Below are 16,163 nucleotides of genomic sequence, written 5' to 3'. Positions count from 1 at the left end.
TAGTCAGAGGGCACAGCTGGGCTAGGGAGAACAATATATGTCCCCTGACCTTACTATGGCTATAAGAAAGACAAGTCAAACAATTATTTAAAATATCACACAGCAGTTTATGGCCCTAAAACATCCAGCAAAAACAGTATCTGACTTGCCTGACCAGTTCAGACCAAATATCTAAATTGAATTCTGAAGACATTTCTATTTTATTTTACAAATTATTTTGTTTTAGGTTCAGGGGTACATTTGCAGGTTTGTAATACAAGTAAATTGTGTGTCACAGAAGTTTGGTGTACAATTTTGGAACACACACTAACACATGTATGTGCATTGAACCCAAAGAAAGTTAAATATTTGACCATGCCCTTTAATCAAGGGTATGTCTTATGAATTTCAAGCAATGCTAAGAGATTTTAATGTACAGAGCCAGAATTCTCAAGGACAGTCATGACGCTATTGTAAGTCATTTGTAAAATTTGATTTTCTAATCAATGATTAAGAATATGAGATCTCTAAAATCTTTTTTATATATCTCCATCAAAACTTTGTAGAGGAGACAGACAGTGATTTTTACCAAAACAGGGAGAAAAAGTGATTGCACAATTTACATAAGTTGAGATCTTTGAACCTAAGAATTTATAACTGGCTAACAAGAAAGCTAGACTTAAAGCTACCAAATCCAATTTAAAAACCCCCAGCCAGCTCCTTACTTGGAGATGCTGGCCCAAGCAGAAGACTGCTCTCTGCCTCCTCAGAAGCAGCAAACTCCCAGAAAGGGAGTTCTAGAAGAGAACATACCTCAGACCTCAAACAAAAAGTTTGGGAGATCAGGGATCTCTGTAGGGGGAGGCTCCCAGACCTCAGCAAATCATGCAATCAGTCAGAGCAATACAAAGCTTCCAGTTGGCTGTACCAGGGCCCTGCTAGGAGAGTTGCTGCAGGCCAAAGGGCCAAACTCTGCACAGAACTCGTTATGGTTTCCAAAATGTAAACCGAAAAGTGATTGAGGCAGGTCTCAATAAATTTAGAGCTAGATCTTGCCAACGTTGAGAATGTACATGGGAAAAAGCAACACAAGTTACAGCAGGATCTGTGTTCTGTGCTTTTTCCAAAGAGAGTTTTGATGACTTCAGCATTTAAAGGGGAAAAAGTGAGCAGTAGGGGAAGGTGGGAAAAACAAAAGAGGGCTAGGCACTGAGGCAAGTGTTTGCATTCTCGTGAGGCTTTGATTAGCACTCACTGAAGCCACATTTTATATGTGAAAATAGAGGAGTGGGGGATAAAGTCGATTATGCATTCATCTCATGTTTGCTGGATCTACATTTTGCATAAGATAAAGTAACCATGTATAATTACAGCTATCTATTTGGGAAAAAAAGGAAGTCAGTTTTAGTGTGACACAGTTCCCAAGCGTAACTTTCCCATTGGGCATAGTGATTTAGTGTTCTGAGATTTTATTTTCCTTTCAAACCTGCTATTGTCTACACATTTTGTGTATGAGTGCATTAAGTTGTCACAGCACCTCAAGAGGTAGAGACTACTGTGACCTTCTGAAAGTTGTAGCTCTGAATCTGAGCTGAAGCCCTACAGGAAAAGACTTAGAACAACCTTGAGCTTGACCCAGTGTTCCTACTCACATCAACTATGTTAGAATAGCACTTCTCTCTTAGAATAAACACTTTGTAGGTGCTTTTTAAGAATTCCTCACCTACCCTATTGTAATGGAACTATTTTCCTATATTAAATTCTAAATACTCCATTGAATTCTTTTTTCTATGGAGGTCTATAATCCACCTGAAGTCGATTTTGTGCATGAGTTTAAAAGTAAATTTTATTTCTCCAGATGGACATTCAGTATCCTGAAATATTTATTGAAAATTCATCTTTTCCCAGCCTGGCGCGGTGGCTCACGCCTGTAATCCCTGCACTTTGGGAGGCCAAGGCAGGTGGATCACGAGGTCAGGAGATCGAGACCATCCTGGCTAACACAGTGAAACCTCATCTCTACTAAAAATACAAAAAATTAGCCAGGCATGGTGGTGGGCACCTGTAGTCCCAGCTACTTGGGAAGCTGAGGTAGGAGAATTGTGTGAACCTGGGAGGCGGAGGTTGCAGTGAGCCAAGATGGCGCCACTGCACTCCAGTCTGGGTGACAGAGTGAGACTCCGTCTCAAAAAAAAAAAAAAAAGAAAATTCACCTTTTTCCTTTACTTATTCTTTTGGATTATTTGTTTATATAGGCATCTATCAGATTTTCAACTCTGTTTTATTTTTATTGATTCTTCTTTATTTTATTATTATTAATTTTTTGAGACAGAGTCTCACTCTGTTACCCAGGCTGGAGTGCAATGTTGTGATCTTGGCTCACTGCAACCTCTCCCTCACGGGTTCAAGCAATTCTCCTGCCTGAGCCTCCTGAGTGCCTGGGACTACAGGCACATGTCCCCACACCTGGCTATTTTATTTTATTTTATTTTATTTTTAGTAGAGATGGGGTTTCACCATGTTGGTCAGGCTGGTCTCAATCTCCTGACCATCCTCCTTGGCCTCCCAAAGTGCTGGGATTACAGGTGTGAGCCACCGTGCCTGGCCTGTTGATTCTTCTGTCTGTGTTCAAATATTACATCTTCTTATTTTTTGGAGAGTTCATTTCACATTAGACATTTCCCTCCAGAGACTGTTCTCTTCATCACTGTGCTACTGAAGACAGGGAAGTATAAAACCTTGCATGTCTTGCACTTACATTAATATTCCCAGCTGTACTTCGAAAAAACAGCAGGTCACAGAACCTGTGGAGACAAAGTGACCCAACTTGGATGCTAGTCCACCATATTACTTTTGATTTGCCCCGGTTCCATGAATGCCTTCTGATCTCTCATTTATTAACTGTCCTTAGTGTAAAATCATGTCAACCTGGGTGTTACCACAAAAATTACAGGCTATGAGGCATGTAGCCTCCTTGTCCATTCTGGAGGGTTGCTTTTAATTGCCTTGCTAAAGCATGTATACCCTTTCCCTGTGGAGTATTAACCCTGGGTCTGGAGAGTAACAGTGTGAACAACTACCTACCTGCAGCCATCCAAGGTTATACTTCTGCGTGTAAGTTCCATCAATAAATTAACCAGTACTGACTAAATGGATTTTCTGCCTTCTTCTTTAATTTTTCAGATCCTTTGGCATTTCAGAGTTGCTTTGTGTATACGGCCCTTTAACAGAGCAAATGGCCAGCCAGGAAACCAAAGTATGGACAAGGGGAAAGAAGCATCTGTGGAGGACGTTTTACGAGTGGCCCTCCTCATCCACGTCGGTGGCGTTACCCATATGCTACATATCGATGGACCGCTATGTGTGTTTAAAGCTTTTTAGTAAAATGTTACTAAAAAGTATGACTCACTGTGGTGAAAAAGGTGGCAAAACTGACAGCAGTGAGTTTGCTGCTGTTATTATCTATGTGAGTGGTCACGAAAGCGCAGGTAGCAGCTGAGGCAAGTGTAGGGAAGCTAGGAAAAGAATCGCAGTGAGAAAGGGATGAGAACTTCCATGTCTGTGTTAGTGTCTGGTTTTTTGATAAACTTGAAACTCAAGAGGCACAGTTGGAAATTGTACCTTGCCACTTTGTGTGGCTGGGAGAGAGAAAGCTGTGCCAGCTGAATGTGTGGACTGTCCTTGCCAATGCAGGCTGGGATGCAAATACCTGTAATTCTTGGGAACCAACCAGTGAGGCAGATGATGATATAGAGTTTAACTCAGAGGAGGAAGATCATTATCCTTCCCATTTGAGAGTGAAACTGTTCATGCAGTGGAAAGCAAAATTCCAACACACACAGGCCTGGGTAGGATTACTGGATATAACAAAAACTTTTAAACAGCTGCCAAGAGAAAGCCTTATGTACATGAATGATGCAGCTATGGGACACCAGTGAGGATGATATCTCCCTAGAAGGGAATGAACCTGAAAAATGGAGACAGAAGTACCCCCGGAAGTGCAATAACCCCCTTATGGGACAAGATATAGGGAAAGCCATTTCAGATTTCCTAGAAACTCAAAAGGGAAGATATTAGGTCTGACTGGTTGCTAAAGGAAAATGGAAAAAGGGAGAAACAAAGTCTGCTGGACTGAAAAAAGGAGTTTATAAAGGCACAATTAAGGTTACTAGGAAACAAATGTGGTATGATCTGATTTCAGCTGGGATTGACAAAGAGAATATAGATGGGCAACCCAATGGCGTATTAGTGGGGTTTGGAAAGATCTGACTCCTGATCAATAGTTTAGACACCTTCTAAGTACCTCCCCCACCTCCACCAGAAGAGGGAGAAAGACAGGAAGAAACCTTTGGTAAAAGGATCCCAATCTCTGCAATTCAGGGGTGGACTTCTTTCCAGCCTGGAGATCATAGGTAGGGTCAAGGCTGCTTCTGTGTGAGATCAATAGGGGGTGACCAGAGGCTGTATTTGGAGCTCACTATTGATTGGAGTCTAAAACAGCAGTAGGAGAACCTTAGCTTTAGTGGACACAGGTGCAGAATGTGTCTCAATTGATGGAAATCCAGAGAGACACCCTGGTAAGTGCGAAGCTATAGATGGTTGTGAGGGGTTAAAAATCTGAGAGAAACAAACTCCTCTCCTCCTTAGTTTTGTCTGGAGTTCCCCCTTGCTTACTCTCCTGTCTTTATCTCACCTATTGCAGAAAACATCTTGAGTATGGATGTCTTCTTAGGATGCACTTTACAAACATCTGTGGGGGAATCTCACCTATGACAAAGGCTATATTAAGATGGGAGGCAAAATGGGAAGGTGTACACCTCCCTCCCCCACAATGTATTGTTAATGTGAGACAATACCATCTTCCTGGTAGAATACAAGAAATCACAGCCACCATGGAGAAACTGGCCAAAGTTAATATTATCTGGCCAGCCCAGAGTCCTTTCAGCCATCCTGTGTGACCAATAAGAAAATCTGATGGCACTTGGATATGACAGTAGATGAGTGGACACTACTGATCTTTCTAAGATACATGCTGCTCTATGTAATATAACTCAAGTGATTGAGTAATTAATACAAAACATAGGCACTTATCATGCTGTGTTAGATTTAGCTAATGCCTTCCTTAGCATCCTTTTTACCCTGACTTGCAGTCATTATATTGATGATACTCTAACTTCTGAAGACTTGTCATTGCTACAGCAATAAGGAAACGCATTGACAACCCTTCTTCAATCCAGAGGATGGGCCATCAACTCACAAAAGTACAAGGCCTGGAACCAGCTGCAAAGTTCCTATGGGTCACTTGGCCAGGTAAGACACACCTTATTTCCGGCTTGGTCATTGAGAAAATATAACAATTTTCCATACCTAAAACAGTTAAACAGTTACAAAGTTTCCTAGGTCTTTTGGGATACCGGTGGGCTTTCATTCCATGTTTATCTCAATGTTTGCCTCCCCTATACTGACTATTAAAGAAGCAATCTCAGCTGGGCACAGTAGCTCACACCTGTAATCCCAGCACTTTGGGAGACCGTGGCAGGCAGATCACTTGAGGCCAGGAGTTCGAGACCAGCGTGGCCAACGTAGTGAAACCTCTTCTCTATTAAAAATACAAAAAATTAGCCAGGCATGGTGATTCATACCTGTAATCCCAATTACTTGTGTGGATGAGGCATGAGAGTTGCTTGAAGCTGGGTGGTGGAGTATTTAGTGAGCTGAGATCGTGCCACTGCACTCCAACTTGGGCAAAAGAGCTAGAAACCCTGTCTCAAAAAAAAAAAAAAAAAAAAAGATCTAGGATAAAGAACTAAAGAACAAGTGGTAGCATTTGAAAAGGCTAAAATATTGATTGCTCAGGCACAAGCTCTAGTTCCCCCCTTCTGGGATACCAGTGTCTTTTGATGTGTCTGTAAACCCTGAAGGGACAAAACAGGTCCTCTGTCATATTCAGCATGGCAAAGCAGCTCTTCTAAGATTCTGGTCACAGCTATGGAAATGTGCTGAAACCCAGTATTCTCCAATTGAACAACAGGTTCTGGGAGCATGCAGGACCATGCAGCACATTGAGCCTGTAACTGATCATCTGCCAGTAACAATGAGAACAGATCTCTCTATTAAGGGCTGGATAGAAGGGTTGTTTTCCAGGCCAATATCAGCTATTTCTCAAGCCTCCATTATACAGAAGTGGCATGTGTACCTGCAACAATGTAGCACCCGCTCCACCAGTCCTTTGGGAGATGCATGCTATCGAGTCCTTTGGGAGATGCATGCTATCATAGGGCCAAGACACTATGAGACCAGTGCTGCCCCTGTTGTGGAGCCCCTGCAGGAGATGCCTCCAGTAATATACGAAGGCACATCTCCATTCCTGAAAATGCTTGGCACTTGGATGGAGCTGAGGTAACCCTTGTGTATAGATGACAGTAACTGTACAGTTGCAGACAAATACTATCTGACAGAGAGGGTTGAGGTTTCCAACTATAATAATGAATTAATCTCTTTCTCTTTGCAGTTATGTCAGTTTTGGCCTTACATAGTTTGACATTCTGTTGTTAGGCGCTTAAATGCTTTAAGGGTTATTATGCTGTACTGGAGAACTGACCCCTTCATCTTTGTGTAATGCCCGTCTTTACTTTTAGTGACTTTCCTTGCTTGAAGACTTCTCTGTGTGTAATTCATGTAGCGACTCTTCCTTTATTTGATAAGTGTTAGCTTAGGCTATTTTGTTTCATCTATTTATTTTAAATGTATACATGTCTTTATATTTCATAGATTTTACTTAACATCATTTAGCTGGGTTGACTTTATTGATCTATGCTGACATTCTCAGTTCTTTGATTGATGCTTTTAGACTATTGACAACCAATGGAGTTGGATTAATATCAACCATATTTGTTACTCTTTTTGATTTGTTGCCCTTGTTCTTTCTTCCCGTTATTGTACTTCACTTATTTTCTGTGTTTTGAGGTTTTAATTGAGAATTTTATGCAATTCTGTTTTCTCTCCATTCTTAGCATATCAATTATATAACTTTTTTTTTACTATTTTAGTGGTTGCCCTATGGAATACAACTTTTATTTTTCATATTCTTAATTTAGTCTCACAGATAATGGTTTCTGGAAAATAATAGTAGCACCAATCTATTTGATTAGGCATGCTTATGTCTATATGTTATGTGTATATAAATATACATGTATATGTGCATGTATATTCATGTATAAGTGAAATGAATGACAGTACTAATAGGGAGAACAAAAGAGTTAAGATTTTTTTTTATTCTAAGATATTGATACTACCTGTGAGTGATACAGTGTTTTTTCAAAAAACACTTTTTGAAAAGTATCTTGGATTCATTTTAAATGTAATATTGCAAACTCTGGGTAAGGGTTTTGGACCAAGGGCCTCAGTTCTTTGTTGGCTTTGGCCTGCTTCTGCATTCAGTTCCCTCCCATGTTGGCTTCTCCCATATGGCAAATGTTCCATCAAACCACCAAGGGAGGAGGGACTTTGCTAGCAACACAAGAATCACCATCTAATGTAACATCATCATCCTACTAATGTCCCATCACCATTGTAGTATTCTGTTGATTTTAAGCAACTCACAGTTTCTGACTACATTCATTAGAAGGAATTAAAATACAAAGTTACTTATCAACTTCACTTATACTTAGAGGTTGGAGTCGTTGGCTGCCATCTTAAGTTCTACCTACCACATCTGATCTTCTCCAATATGAAATAGTTTTTCAGTTTTCACTTATTTTCTATTACCTTGACCCTTTTAACAAGGACTAGTCAGTTCTATTGTAAAATTTCCCACAATATGAATTTGTCAGATGTCTTCTCATAATTAGACTAGGGATATGGATTAAATTCAATATTTTCAATATTTATATTTATTTAAGTTTAAAGATAAGAGACAAAACAATACAGTATTTATATATACAAACATACAGGAAAAATGAATATAAGAAAATTAGAGACTGACAAAGATAATCCATAATAATAGTTACCTTCAGCTGTTAACATAGATGATGAAATTCAGGAGATACATTCAGGGGGCATCAATGATATTGTTAATGTTCTTTCTGTTTTATGAGCTCAGCAAAGGCTTAAAATAAGATAAACTTTTGAAATTTAAGAACAGTTTCAGATTTACAGAGCAGTTTCAAATATAATACATAGAGTTTCCACAGACTCCATACACCATGTTCCTCAATAACCCCCTTACATTAGTGTGGGATATTAGTCACAATGAACCAACCAGTATTACACTATTATTAACTATCCACACTTTATTCAGATTGATTTAGTCATCATTTAATGTCGAGTTTCTGTTCCAGGATCCTATCGAGGATACCTCACTACATTTACAATTCATGCTCCTTAATCGACTTTGACTGTGACAATTTCTCCAAGTTTCCATGATTGCTATGACATTGGCATTCCTAATTTGGGATTTCTTTGGTGTTTCTTTCATGATTAGACTGGATTGTAGGTTTCAGGGAGGAAGACCACAGAGGGAAAGTGCCATTCTCATCACATCCTGTTAAGGGTACAGACTGTAACAGCTTTATCACTTTTGATGTTAATTTAATCACCTGAATGAGATAGTTCCAATCAAATTTCTGCACAGTGAAATTACTGTTTTTTTTCTTCTCCTTTCCATGTTGTATGTTTCAAAAAGAAGTCACTACACAACACACAAATAAGAAGTGAAGAATTATGTTCCACTTCCTAGGGGTAGAGTGTCTGCAAAAATTATTTGGAATTAATCACAATGAAGAAATGCCAATTCTTCTTCAATTGTTCCATATTATTCCATCATTGTTCTACCCATAGACAAATATGGGTACTTATTTTACACTTCACTTGAAATAATTAATTTGGTTTATTGCTCAAATTGCTTCAGTATTGTCCAAGAGACTTTCTTTTTCTTTCTTTCTTTTTTTTTTTTTTTTTTTTTTTGAGATGAAGTCTCACTCTGTCGCGCAGGCTGGAGTGCAGAGGTGCGATCTCGACTCAGTGCAACCTCTGCCTCCCGGATTCATGCCATTCTCCTGCCTCAGCCTCCCGAGTAGCTGGGACTACAGGCACCCGCCACCATGCCCAGCTAATTTTTTGTATTTTTAGTAGAGGCAAGGTTTCACCATGTTATCCAGGATGGTCTCGATCTCCTGACCTCATGATCCGCCCGCCTTGGCCTCCCAAAGTGCTGAGAGTACAGGCGTGAGCCACCACTCCCGGCTGGGACTTTCTTTCAGTTGGATCCTCTATAATTTTGAAATCTCCCCATACTTATGGTTTGTTGGTGTTGTGTGCTGTTTGGTTTGTTGCATTGTTGGTTGGCATTTTCTTTTCTTCTGGCACTACTAGGTGCTGCAGGCTGATTATGTTTATTCGCTGTCTATCCCTATTATCCACCGTTTCTTCACAATGCCCTAGTTCCTTTGAATGGAAAATGGAATTAGAAATGAAGATCTAGAGACTGTGGTATATTCATTGCCCCTACGGCATCTGATGACTTGAGGCCTTGTCAGCTGACTGAGCAAAAGAATACACATGTGTTTACTGACTTACAAATACATACATGTGTATAAATATTTCAACATGTATGCATATGTATCTATATTAAACTAACCATGAGTTCCATGTAATGTTTCTGGCAGCACATGATCTAATCCAGTACCACATGAAGCTATGTACCTGTTCCAACTCGCTTGTATGTAGCTTGCACCTCTAACATGGAACTAGTTGGCTTTGTTAACTTAATGATATCATCCAAAAATACATGCATAGTGTTTTCAAAAGTGGTAATTTATACACCCCTGGGAAACTGCTTTACCAGCTAAAACTAAGTCCTTATATACAAATTATTTGTCCTTTTGACTTAGAATCTCAGAATCTCCCTCTATTTCCTAATTTACTTAGGTCAGCCCCCTTTTCCCACTCTAGTGAGCTTATTTCACACATTTGTTATACAGTTATATTATTTAGTTAATCTCTCTATCAACTAAATAAGGCTTTTTTTTTTTTTTTTGGATACAGTCTTGCTCTGTTCCCCAGGTTAGAGTTCAGTGGTGCGATCTTGGCTTACCTCAACCTCTGCCTCCCAGGTTCAAGGACTTCTCCTGCCTCAGCCTCTGGAGTAGCTGGGATTATAGGCATGTGCCACCATGCATGGCTAATTTTTGTATTTTGTATTTTTAGTAGAAGCAGGGTTTTACCATGTTGGCTAGGCTGGTCTTGAACTCCTCTCTTGAAGTGATCCCGTCCACCTCAGCCTCCCAAAGTGTTGGGATTACAGCGTGAGCCACGGCGCCTGGCCTAAATAAGGTTTTTATTTTACTGTCTGTGTGTTATGAAGTTCTGTAGGTCTTGAATAACAGTGTCACATATTCAGTGTCACATTGTCATATAGAACAATTTCACAGCCCCAGAGACATTTCTTGTACTTTACTGATTCAAATTTTCTGTGGTCCAATCCCTTCGTACTCATCGAATATTGTCTCTGTACTTTTTTCTTTTTCAGAGTGTTATATAAATGGCATCAGATAGTATTTTGCCTTTTCCAACTCGTTTTATTTAGTTATCAAAATAGCTTTGAGGTTTCTAAAGTATATCTTATGGTTGTTTAGATTTGCATTTCTTGAATAACAAAAGAATTGAGCATGTTCTCATGTGTTTAGTGGACAAGACTACAACTTTTTTTGGAAAAATGACTCTTCAAATTATTTGCCATTTTTGATTAAGACGTTTGCCTTTTTATTTTCAAGAAGTAAGACTTTTTATCTATTCTGGATAACAGACCCTAATTAGCTATGAGATTTTTAAAGATTTTCTCTCATCCTTTGGTGTTGCCTTTTTACTTTTAACCATGTACTTTGAATCACACAATACTTTTTTGTAATGAGTTCCAAGTGTCTGTTTTTTAATTTTAATACTTGATTTCTGATGAAGTTCCTTATGTCTTTTTAAAATTATGTTCATTTGCTTTAGGTGTCATAGCTTACAAACCACTGTTTAACCCAAGGCTACTGTATTAGTCTGTTCTCCCATTGGTATAAAGAAATACTGAGACTGGGTAATATATAAAGAAAAGAGGCTTAATTGGCTCACAGTTCTGCAGGCTGTATGGGAAGCATAGTGACTTCTGCTTCTGGGAAGGCCTCAGGAAATTTCCAATCATGGTGGAAGGCAGAGGGGGAGCCAGCACTTCACACAGCCAGAGCAGGATGAAGAGAGGGGCTGGAGTGCTACACACTTTTAAGCAACCAGATCTTGTGAGAACTCACTCACTATCAGGAGAAAAACACCAGTGGTGCTAAACCATTCATGAAAATCACCCTCAGGATCCAATCAGCTCCCACCAGATTCCACAGCAAACACTGCAGATTACAATTTGACATGAGATTTGGTGGGGACAAAGATCCAATTTATTTCAGCCATGAAGATGTATTCTTATATTCTGTTCTATGGATTTGGTCTATTTGGCTCCTATATTTAGGTGCATTATTAATTTGAGTGAATCATGCATATGGTGCTAGGGAGGAGATGACTTGCATGTCAATGTCCATTTGTCCCAGCAACACTGTGTGGGGAAATATTTCTGTATATTGAATTCACTTGTCAACCTTGTAAAATTGTTTTACCATGCATGTAAGAAATTTTCTTCTAGACCAACATACTGGAGAGTTTCCTTAATGTTTTCTTGTAATAGTTTCATAATTGGAGGTCTTCAATTTAAGTCTTTAATCCATTTTGATTTGATTTTTTGCATACAGTGAGAGACAGAGTTCTAGTTTCATTTTTCTGCATATCGATAACCAGTTTTCCCAGCACCATTTATTTAAGAGACTGGCTTTTTCCCCAGTGTACATTCTTGGCAACTTTGTCGAAAATGACATAACTGTAGGGCTGTGGATTTGTTCCTTGGTTTTCTATTCTGTTCCATAGGCCTATATGGGTATTTTTATTCCAATACCATGCCGTTTCGTTTACTATAGCTCTCTAGTATAATTTGAAGTCAGGTAATATAATTCCTCTAGTTTTGTTCTTTCTGCTTAGGATAGCTATGGCTATCCTGGGTCTTTTGTTATTCCATATCCTTAACACAATTTTGATTACTATTTCTTTTGTAGTATGTTTTGAAATCAGAAAGTAGGATTTTACTACACAAACTTTGTTCTTTTTCAAAATTATTTTTGTCTGTTCTGGAATTCGATTGCTGTATATATGAATTTTACAGTAAAGTTGCCAATTTAGGGAGAAAATGTCACCTAGGATTTAGCTAGGGATTGCATTAGATATATTTGGAAAGTATCAGCAACCTAATGATACTAAGCTTTGTAATCAGTGAAAGCTCAATGTATTTAATTTATAATTGTATTAATTTGTTTCACATGTTTTATAGTCCTCAGTATATGTATCTTATACTTATTTTATTAAATTAATTCATAGATATTTAACTTTTATGCCATTTTACATGAAATGGTTTTTGAAAATTTGTTTTTAGATTGTTAATTGCTAATAAATAAAAATACAGTTGATTTTATATATTGACCTGTACTAAGCTGTACTACAAGCTTGCTTAACCCTTTTTTCATATTTTGTTATGTTTTATTAGAGTTTTTATGATGTCTCTAGGCAGGATCATGTCACTTGGAGACATAATCTGACTTTCCTTCCAATCTGACTGTGTTATGTTTATTTTCTACACCAATTACCTAGTCCACATCCTCCAATACAGTGGTGACTAAAACTGTGAAAGTGATATCGTCCTCTTGTTTCTAATTTTACAAGAAAGTGTTTCAGCTTCTCAGAACATTTAGGATGTCATGTGAGGTTTTCTGTGCTTTCATGGTGAAGAAACTTCTTATTTGCCTATCTTCTTGCATGTTTTTATAATAAATTAAATTTCAATTTAGCAAGTGCTTATTGTTCATCTTTTAAGATGCCCATGTGTATTGTGTCCCTTATCTCTTAATATAGTTTATGGCACTAATTCTTTTTGTATGTTGAACCAAATTTGCATTCGTAAGATGTATACTTTCGTCAAAATTTATAAATTTTTACATGTCTGTTATTTGTTTTGATAGTATTTCCTTTAATTTTGTGTTTATGTTCATAAGTCATATTGATCATAGTTTTTCTTCAGTAACTTTATCTAGCTGTGGTATAAGGCTGATAATTCACATTGGAAAGTGATCTATTCTTCATGTTGTTCTTATAGTTTTTTTATGTGAAAGGTCTAAATTTATTTAGCACAAATAGAATTGAACACATGAAAAGGAGAAAAAATGTACATTTTTTCAAGATAATTTTCAGATTTTGCAAACAATTATATTGTATAAGTGAATAAAACCAAATCAGAGTAGTAAAGAGATGTAATTGGGCTACATAGATGGAGATTTACAAAACACTAGAAAGGGAGAGAGAAAGGTGGGTGATAAATTACTCTTTTTAATATGATTTCATTGTTTTGCATATTTCTTTCTTTACACTAGCTACAAGTATAGACAAAGATGAAAATATGGGTTGACAAACAGGTGCACATTATTTAGAAGAAATACAAGATTTAAATTCTGGTATTTCATTAAGGTCAATTTAGTTTGTATGCTCAGGAGACCTAAAATGTAGACATTTGAAGTGACACATTGTGTGAGCCTTCGTAAATATCTATAAAAAATAGAATATCAGAGTTTTTAAAAACTTAAAACGTGAACAAAACAAGGATTTAAATATTATTATTAAAGTTGTTATCTATTCCCAGATGATGACTTAGAAAAACAAACAGTTGGCAAACTAGTGCAGCAGGTGAGTTCCGTGAAGCCAGAGGCACACCCTGGGAACTGGGCTGTTGCTGGAGCCGACACTGCTGTGCTGCACATGTGGCTGCCACCAGTTTCCTCCTTCTCTGGGAAGTGGAATTTGAATTGCAGGTAATGATGGCTGATGAACGGAGGGACAAGACCACATTATGTCAAAATCCTTGGCTGGGTTGCTTGCTCCTCATTTCACTGCTAGGTGCCACAGGCTTGAGGTTTACTGTTTATTTTTTGAAAAATATGTGATAAATTGGTATTAATTATTTGAAGATGTAAAATCATTCACTGGTGATGTCTTCTTGACCAAATCAGGATTTTTTTTTTTTTTTTTTTCAGAGACAGGGTCTCACTCTGCATCCAGGCTGGAGCACAGTGGCATGAATGTAGCTCACTGCAGATTTGAACTCCTGGGGTCAAGCAATCCTTTTGCCTCAGCCAGTTGAGTAGCTGGGGCCACAGGCACATGCCACCATGTCTGGCTAATCTTTTATCTTCTTTTCTTTTCTTCCTTTTTTTCTTGTGTAGTAGAAACAGATTCTAACCATGTTGCCCAAGCTGGTCCTGAACCCCTAGCCTCAAGTAATCCTCCTGCCTCAACCTACCAAAGCATTGGGATTACAAGTTTGACCCACCATGATCAGTCCAGGGTAGGAAATGGAATCTTAACAACTGTCACCTGGTCTTTGAGGGGATCCTTCTCCAGATGAGCCTTCAGTTGAGACCTCAGCCTTGGACGTCATCTACATCTGGATTCCTGACCCAGAGCAACTGTAAGTAATGTGTGTGTGGTTTTGAGCCACCACACTATGTGGCAATTTGTTGTGCAGCAACTGATAACTATTACAAAAGATAGTACCTTTAATTTATAATACTACCCTGGATTAGATTCTGGAACAGAAAAATGGCATTACTAGAAAACCTGGTAAACTCAGAAGAAAGTCTGTAGTTCAGTTGATAGTTTTAAACCACTGTAAGTTTATTAGTTTTCATAAATACATTATGGATATATAAATAAGATGTTAACATTCTAGTAAACTCCTGGGTATGTAAAACTAGCTGTACTATGTTTGCATCTTTATGTATATCTAAAATTATTTTAAAATGAAATCTTTGATTTTTTATTTTTAATTCAAAAAGACAGGCATGCATATGTTATCCCAGTTTCTGGGGAGGCTGACTTGGGAGGATTGCTTGAGCCCAGGAGTTCTAAACTGAAGTGAGCCATGATTGTGTCACTGCACTCCAGCTTGGGAAACAGAGGGAGATCAAGACTCAAAAAGAAAAATTGGCATCAAAAGATGAAGGGACATATAGAAAAACAATAGCCAAGCAGATTTCCGCATACATTTACCCTTCCATACATACATCCATCTACTTCAGGAAGCCACCATCAAACTCAAGGAACTCTTGTCCATATTTGACCTCCCCATCACACTCTTTATTACCAAGTAATGTCTGAGTGTCAGTAACCTCTCTCTTTTCAGAGATATTTGCCTATGCCTCACATATCCCAGAAAGTCCCATTTTCAAATATCATTTAGGAACATATCTACAGGATCCCACTGAACATATTTTGGCAGACAAAGTTTCTGGATGCCAAAGACCAAGATTGAGGAATGTTAGTGACAAGAAATGTAAGTTATATTTTCATATTATGCTTTTTTTATTAATACAGGCTTAGTTTTGTAAAGATAATTCTGCCTTCAAGCCTTGTTGGAATTCTATGATAATTTCTTTTCTCTCCACGTTCTTCATCAGGAATTTTATGGAAGCTTGTATTCTGTTGAATACCAGAATTATATCAGCAATCCCAAAATCACCAAATGGGCATCATCATGACAGCAGGTGGGTGGAATACAAAAGATGTATATTTATGGTAGTAGGTGGTTTTGGCAGTTTCTACTTATCTGGACCTGGACAAAAAAATCTTTTCACACCAGATTTTTGGCAGGTGAGATTCAAAATAGGTTTTGCACAGGCATGGAAAACCTGATAGAGGCAAAACAACAGGCCAGGTGTGGTGGCTCGTGCCTGTAATGCCAGCACATTTGAAGGCCAAAGTGGGTGGATTGCTTGAGTCCAGGATTTCAAGAACAGCCTGGGCAACATGGAGAAACTGTTTCTCTACAAAAAAATAGAAAAATTAGCTGAGTATAATGGCACACACTGGTAGTCCCAGTTACTCAGGAGGCTGAGGCAGGTGGATGGATTGAGCCCAAGAGGTCAAGGCTGCAGTGAGCTATGATTGTGTGACTGCACTGCAGCCTGAGCAATAAAGTCAGACCCAAGAAAGAAAGAGAGAGAAAGAAAGAGAGAAAGAGAGAGACGAAAGAGGGAAAGAAGGAAAGAGGGAAGGAAGGA

General features: G+C 38.4%; 1 long non-coding RNA gene across 2 annotated transcripts in view; it reads left to right on the top strand.

Annotated features, from left to right (window-relative positions):
* LOC129013558 (uncharacterized) overlaps positions 1 to 16,163 on the top strand; it is a 166,974-nt gene that overhangs the window by 42,399 nt on the left and 108,412 nt on the right. The window contains exons 1-4 of one of the 2 annotated variants that reach the window (XR_010123914.1): positions 4,668 to 5,289; positions 13,748 to 13,916; positions 14,328 to 14,572; positions 15,561 to 15,647. The exons of the other annotated variant lie outside the window; for it this stretch is intronic. This is a non-coding gene — a long non-coding RNA (uncharacterized LOC129013558). Of the gene's footprint in view, positions 1 to 4,667; positions 5,290 to 13,747; positions 13,917 to 14,327; positions 14,573 to 15,560; positions 15,648 to 16,163 lie in introns of those variants that run through there. 2 annotated transcript variants of the gene reach the window in all.

The sequence above is a fragment of the Pongo pygmaeus genome, chromosome 16 (assembly GCF_028885625.2).
Source record: "Pongo pygmaeus isolate AG05252 chromosome 16, NHGRI_mPonPyg2-v2.0_pri, whole genome shotgun sequence".
Lineage (NCBI taxonomy): Eukaryota > Metazoa > Chordata > Mammalia > Primates > Hominidae > Pongo > Pongo pygmaeus.
Note: the sequence above shows the minus strand (reverse complement) of the source record. Positions and strands in the feature narration are given on the sequence as shown.